This window comes from Babylonia areolata, chromosome 20 (assembly GCF_041734735.1).
Source record: "Babylonia areolata isolate BAREFJ2019XMU chromosome 20, ASM4173473v1, whole genome shotgun sequence".
In the NCBI taxonomy this organism is placed as follows: Eukaryota; Metazoa; Mollusca; class Gastropoda; order Neogastropoda; family Buccinidae; genus Babylonia; species Babylonia areolata.
The window spans coordinates 50440241-50447740 of NC_134895.1; the positions used below are offsets into that span (position 1 = coordinate 50440241).

At 44.5% G+C, this 7500-nt stretch overlaps 1 protein-coding gene across 1 annotated transcript in view; it reads left to right on the forward strand.

Moving 5' to 3' along the window:
- LOC143294647 (acetylcholinesterase-like) overlaps positions 1–7500 on the forward strand; it is a 204373-nt gene that overhangs the window by 82125 nt on the left and 114748 nt on the right. The gene's annotated exons all lie outside the window — the stretch shown is intronic.

The window sequence follows — 7500 nt, forward strand, 5'->3', positions numbered from 1 at the left end:
CACTTTAACTCACTCAGTACGGCCAGTCCTCTCTTCTCCTCTACACAGACCCCTCGGATGTCCAGTGGGTGTCTGAATGACCCAACCTTTAGTTTCCGTCGTCAGAATTGTGGTATTCTTTGTCAACATTCACCTCTTCAGTATAAGAGCCTTCCGCTTGCAATATTTTGATGATGGTAACTGGGGTGAAACGCTGTTAACGTCGTCTCTTTCGCCGTTCGTATGGAGAGAGTTACAGGGTTTTGCGAAGAGGTGTGACAAAGAGGGCATGCTTTGGAAAAGGGGCACAACCACCATTCCCAGTCCCCCCCCCCTCTCTCTCTCTCTCTCTCTCTCTCTCTCTCACGAAAGTGTGTCCTCACAAGTGACTGAGAACGTTGATGTTTTTGACTTTTTGCATTCATTATCAGTTGTTTCGCTTGTCAGTTTAACGACTTCTCTTTTATGAAATCCTTTAAGTAATTTCCTGTAATTGTATTTAGAAATTTATTTCAAATTTCACCCTTATTTCACCCTCATTTGCCCAGTTTCCCCCAACCCTACATGCATTCACATCTCCCACCCCTTCTAACCGACAATACTCAAAATTAATGTATTCATTAATACTTTAACAAAATGTCTTCAATCACCGACATGTGTGACGGGACATTAAACACAATTCCTCCCCCCCCTCTCTCTCTCTCTCTCTCTCTCTAGTTTCAATGTTCATACAAGTCTCAATGTTTTTAAAAAAAGTAAAACAAATTGAGATCACCGGTCGCGTACCTGTGGTTGTAGTGAGCAAAAGAGTTATTAATTGCGGAGGGTTTGCAGGTCTGCTTCGTGGTGGACCTTTCGTCGCTGGCAGAGCGAGAAGTAGGTCATGGTTTTATGACGTGATGGGCAGTCCACCACCGCAGCGAGGTTTTCTGAGTTTGCACTGCCATTGTTCGGACAACTTTTCGGCAGGGTTTATAAATGGACCAGTTCGAATACGTGATGGCAGAGATTTGACAAGAAACACTCTCAAAGCAAATAATGGCTGTAATTATAAAACATAATATATCTTGTAAACTTGCAAAAATAGTCACCGAAATTGTTCAAAATCCTTTCATGAGGACAGCGATTTCCACGACGAACTTTTACCCGTTCCGTGAATTGGAAATAACAGGAAATGGAGACGCGCATGCGCTCGTGGTTCTCGCTAATAAAAATAACCGGGAAATCTTCACGAAGATCAGACGAAAGAGAGTCTGCAAACTCTCCCAATTATATATACCTCGGCAGCAGCACGTTTCCGCTTTGGCTGGGTGTAAAGCCTTAATGACTACGCACTCGAGGCGGACAGTTAAAGGGGCGTATCCACGGGCGGAGAGAAATGATGAAACGTATGGTGTCGTTGCTCGCTAAACCACCTTTCTAGGGGCTGTCTCCATGAACTTATGAATAGAATATATAGATATGATTATAGACGAACTATATTATATTCATATCTATATTAATCAAATGGCTATATCTACATTTCTGAATAGAATATATAGATATAATTGTAGATGAACTATATTAGACTCATATCTATATTAATCGAATGGCTATATATACATTTCTTCCCCTGTACTCTGTCGATTCGGAAAAAAAGTTATAAACACTCTTACATTTCTTCCGCTCTCGGACGCCGTAAAGTATCGGAGAAAAAAGAGTGGAGTGAAAGAAATGAAGAGTTCTTAACCAAGCTGAAACGTTTTCCGTATGACAAAAGACAGTACAGGGGAAGAGATGTGGATGTTCCCAATTAGATGTTGAATACTGATCTAGATTATATATATATGCATACGGATATATTGTATGAAATGTATCAACCATAATACTATTTATAGACTGTAAATCTTGTGTTGCTAGTGCTGAGCAGTCCTCGCACTGAGGAGAAAGGTGGCTGATCAGGAGAGAGAGACAGACAGACAGACAGACAGACAGACAGAGATAGAGACACAGAGAGAGGTGAAGATTTTTACGATCTCCCAGGTTAACATATGTGCAGACCTGCTTGTGCCTGAACCCCCTTCATGAGTATACGCAAACAGAAGTTCCAATACGCACGTTAAAGATCCTGTAATCCATGTGAGCGCTCGGTGGGTTATGGAAACAAGAACATACCCAGCATGCACACCCCGAAAGCGCAGTATGGCTGCCTACATGGCGGGGGTAAAAACGGTAAAAGCCCACTCGTGTGAATACGAGCGAACGTGGGAGTTCCAGCCCACGAACGAAGAAGAAGAAGTGCGATGACCAGGCATTGAGGGTCCATTCCCCCCCCCCATCCCCCCCAAAAAGAGTTATATCACACGAGCATAACAGGTCTTCAGTTTCCATTTATTATAACCAAAGCAAAACAAGAAAAAACAAAAAAAAAAAAAAAAAAACGTTCCACCTAACCAGCGCGGAAAACTGCCAAAAAATGTCAGTAAACATTGTCTTTGCAAAGAGCTCCAAAGACTGGAAGCAATAAACTGCAACTTGAGGCTGCACGATGGAAGCATTGTTCAAACACACACGCAATATCTGAGCCGCCCACACACGATCCCTTTTTGCAGAGAAACCCAAATAACGACCAATACACACACACACACACACACACACACACACACACACACACACACACACACACACACACACACACACACGCACACACACACACACACACACACACACACACACACACACGAACCCAACAAAATGCCACCCACGCCAAAATAAGCGCCAAAGAATTTTTTTTCTTTTTTAAAAATTTTCTCTGCATGTAAAATCAATTGGGCAAGCAATTGCCTTCACAAGACGCCCTCATGCAGTGAAACCCCCAACAATGGCCAAGGAACAACCAACAAAATGCCGCCCACACCAAAATATGCGACAAAGGATTTCACACCTTTTTTTTTTCTTTCTTTATACGCCCCACACACCCCTTAGCGTGTAAAATCAATCGCACAAGCAAGCTAGCAGCCGTAGAAGAGGACGCTGCCCTTTTGTGGGACACCCTCTTCACGATAATATAAGCATCACATCACATATATGGAGTGATGGCCTAGAGGTAACGCGTCCGCATAGGAAGCGAGAGAATCTGAGCGCGCTGGTTCGAATCACGGTTCAGCCGCCGATATTTTCTCCCCCTCCACTAGACCTTGAGTGGTGGTCTGGACGCTAGTCATTCGGATGAGACGATAAACCGAGGTCCCGTGTGCAGCATGCACTTAGCGCACGTAAAAGAACCCACGGCAACAAAAGGGTTGTTCCTGGCAAAATTCTGTAGAAAAATCCACATCGATAGGAAAAACAAATAAAACTGCATGCAGGAAAAAATACCAAAAAAATGGGTGGGGCTGTAGTGTAGCGACGCGCTCTCCCTGGGGAGAGCAGCCCGAATTTCATACAGGGAAATCTGTTGTGATAAAAAGAAATACAAATACAAATACATAACCCTTGCAGGAGACGTGACTCTGCAGCAGCCACGGAACAAAAACAACAACAACAACAACACACGAAACCAAATAACTGCTGCCCACGCCCAGTTTCAGTTTCAGTTTCAGTAGCTCAAGGAGGTGTCACTGCGTTCGGACAACTCCACATACGCTACACCACATCTGCCAAGCAGATGCCTGACCAGCAGCATAACCCAACGCGCTTAGTCAGGCCTTGAGAAAAGAAAAAGGAAAAAAAAAAGGTGAATAAATAATAGATAAATGCATAAAAAAAATTAACTACTACTTCTAATAATAATAATAATATGTATAAGGCGCAAAAACTTGATGAAGTCAACTATAAGCGTTCAAAAAAAAAAAAAAAAAAAAAAACTTCAGACTTTATCATTTTTATCCTGCCACGTGTAGAATCTTTCGGACAAGCATCAGAGAGGAAGAGGAGGAGGAGGACACTGTTGTTCATTGTAGGATATTATTATCATTATTGTTATCCTCAAGCTGTTGTCGTTAATTTATTATTATTATTATTATATTATTATTATTATTATTATTATTATTATTATTATTATTACCTTTTTTAATTTTTTTTACATTATAGTTATTATTTATTTATTTATTTATTTGTGTAAGCTTATCTATTATTTATTCACCTTTTTTTTTCTTCCTCAAGGTCTGACTAAGCGCGTTGGGTTACGCTGCTGGTCAGGCATCTGCTTGGCAGATGTGGTGTAGCGTATATGGATTTGTCCGAACGCAGTGACGCCTCCTTGAGCTACTGAAACTGAAACTGAAACTGTTGTCGTCGCCAGCGATGGGCAGAAACAGCTGTTCACATGACACGTTCAACAGACCGGACATTACGGATTGAAAACGTCACAGCGACACTTGTGGACTGGTGAAGTGCTAGCACTTTGTATAAAAAGTGACGGTGGAGGGAAGGGAGTGGTGTGGGGTGGGTGGGGTGGTGCGGGTGGAGGGGACAGAATGTCAAGGTGGTTCCAGAAATCCTGTCTTTGATTTGTGAGGTGAGGTGCGTGGGTGTCAGGCTCCTTGACCGTCCGTGTGGTTTTTGAAGTTCTGGTGTACACACTTACACATGCAAACATTCACACACACACACACACACACACACACACACACACACACACACACACGCAAGCACACATACGCGCGCGCGCGCAGGCACACACGCAAGCATGCGCACATACACGCAAACACACACGCAAGCACGCATGCAGCAGACACACACACACACACACACACACACACACACACACACACACACACACACAGAGAGAGAGAGAGAGAGATAAAGAGAGAGAGACAGACAGAGACAGACAGACAGACAGAGACACAGACAGAGAGACAGAGAGCGAAAGAATGAGAGAGTGTGAGGGAGACGGGGAAGGCGGGGGGGGTAGTGGGTAAGGAGAGGAGATAGGCATTTCATCATTATAATTCTCTCCCATATCTATGATGTAAATCTCCATGCAACCCTGCACTGGCGCATAATGTACACACGTTCAGCAGACAGCAGCAAATTGTGACGTTTCTGCATGTTCTGATATGACGTTCTAAAGTCATTTTGACTTGATAAGACTCGTGATTGAAATATCTGCACAGTCTGTTTTTTTGTCGTTATTTACTTATTATCTATTATCCTATATTTCCTTGTCTTCTTTTTTCCCTTCCTGTCTTCAGTCTTTCTTCTTTCTTTCCGATGTCCCACCCTTCCTGCCTTCGCTTATTTTCTTTCTTTCTTTTTTTTTCTTTCGCTTTCTTTATTTCTTCTACCGTCTTTTGTCTTTTTCTTCGTACACAGTTCAATTAAAACAAACAGCTTGTCTTGAATCCACCTTGGGAAAAAGAACCATAGTAGAAGACGGAAGACTTGGAATCGTCACGAAATACCTTTAGAAGATGCAATGAGTTGGAAACACGTGTTTGTAGACAGAACCGGGACTTTGAATCAGATTCCGTTCGGAGATAAATCTAAACAACAGCAGGGGTACAAAACATGTGTTTTGCAGAGAAGAGCTGGAATCTTCAATGCGCTCCCCCAACCCCCACTCTAGCTACCACCCTCACTCCACTCATCCCCCCAACTCCCTCCACCACTTCCGACTACTAGACATCTGACGGCCATCTGTAAAGCGCAGCGGAATGGGGTTTTGATTGGTCAAAAAGGCAGAGTGGGCTTGGCCCTTTTGAGCCTTAACAAAGTGGTTCGTTAGGGTAAACTGGTTTCAGTTTCAGGTTCGCTTCGTCCGAGAAGGAAACGGTGAGTGCGATCGTATGCGGGCAGTACACGGCTTGGGTCTTCTGAAACAAGGATTCAAGTCCAGCCAGCAAAGGGGGGGGGGGGGGGGGGGGGGGGCAAAGACAGTAAAAAAAAAAAAAGAAAGCAAACAAACACGCAGATGGTCGACGCATAATGGTCCCATTTCCCACCACCCTTTTCGGTTCCTTCATAAAGATCCAATCTTTGTTAATAGTTCTGATCTTTGAGGGGGTGGGGGAGATGTGGGGGCTGGGGGAGAGGGGGGGGGGGAGAAGAAGAAGGAGAAGAAGACGAAAAGATTTACAGGTTGATGGTAGATGCAGTTTCCGAAGTCTCTTTCGATTCCTTTCTAAACACCCAATCTGTGTTGACAGTACTGATCTCCGCGAGAAGAAGGAAAAGAAGAGGTTTACAAGTAGATGTAGTTTCCTAAGTCTTTTTCGAATCTTCTCTAAGGACCCAGTCGATGTTAACAGTGAGCGATACTGATCTCTTGTCTCCAGTTTTTCGATTGCGTTCTGCATTCATGCTTTGAATGCTTGTGTGTGTGTGTGTGTGTGTGTGTGTGTGTGTGTGTGTGTGTGTGTGTGTGTGTGTGTGTGTGTGCCCAACTGTGGTGTTTTCAACTGCATAGATGTTTAGTACGTATGAGGCCTACATAATCATATACACACTATCTGAAAAGCACACGAACATGTTCCTTGGTCCTTTCATCACATACACGCATACATACACACACATCAGGCAAACACCCCCCCCCCCCCCCACCCCCCCCCCCCCACACACACACACACGCACACCCGCGCGCGCGCATACACACACACTTACATACCAAACACAAAAAATACTGAACAAGGCTGCAGAAGTTGGTAAGCATGCCATTAATCAAAAGTATGTATGTAGTCAGGCCAGGCAAAGACGGGCGCAATAGCCGAGTGGTTAAAGCGTTGGACTGTCAATCTGAGGGTCCCGGGTTCGAATCACGGTGACGGCGCCTGGTGGGTAAAGGGTGGAGATTTTTACGATCTCCCAGGTCAACATATGTGCAGACCTGCTAGTGCCTGAACCCCCTTCGTGTGTATATGCAAGCAGAAGATCAAATACGCACGTTAAAGATCCTGTAATCCATGTCAGCGTTCGGTGGGGTTTGGAAACAAGAACATACCCAGCATGCACACCCCCGAAAACGGAGTATGGCTGCCTACATGGCGGGGTAAAAACGGTCATACACGTAAAATCCCACTCGTGTGCATACGAGTGAACGTGGGAGTTGCAGCCCACGAACGCAGAAGAAGAAGAAGAAGAAGAAGAAGGCCAGGCAAAAAGCTGACATCGCCCACAGCGTAGTTCGGAACATCAAAAACGATTGGCAAAGTGCAAACACCTCGTGATAAGTGGCCACGGCGGAACTTTGCGTGTAACCACTTCCTGTCACGTGTCAGGAACACGCACCCTCTGGCCTGATGGGAAAGGAAAGAAGAAGAAGAAGAAAGGAGGTGTTGGGGTGGGGTGGGGGGGGGGGGGGGGGGGGCGGGAAAGGGGTGAAGGGGGATAAAAGAATCAAACCTTCGGCAAGGAACATCGATCATGGTACTTTAAAGGACATCCCACTTCATGGATTGACCACAACAACAACAGCAACATCACCATCGTTATCAACAACAACAACAACAACAACACAAACAACAACATCGCACTGGATAGTACGTACAGTCAAAGACAGGTTTTAAACCCAAAACAGAATTTCCAGACGGCTGCATTGCTGTG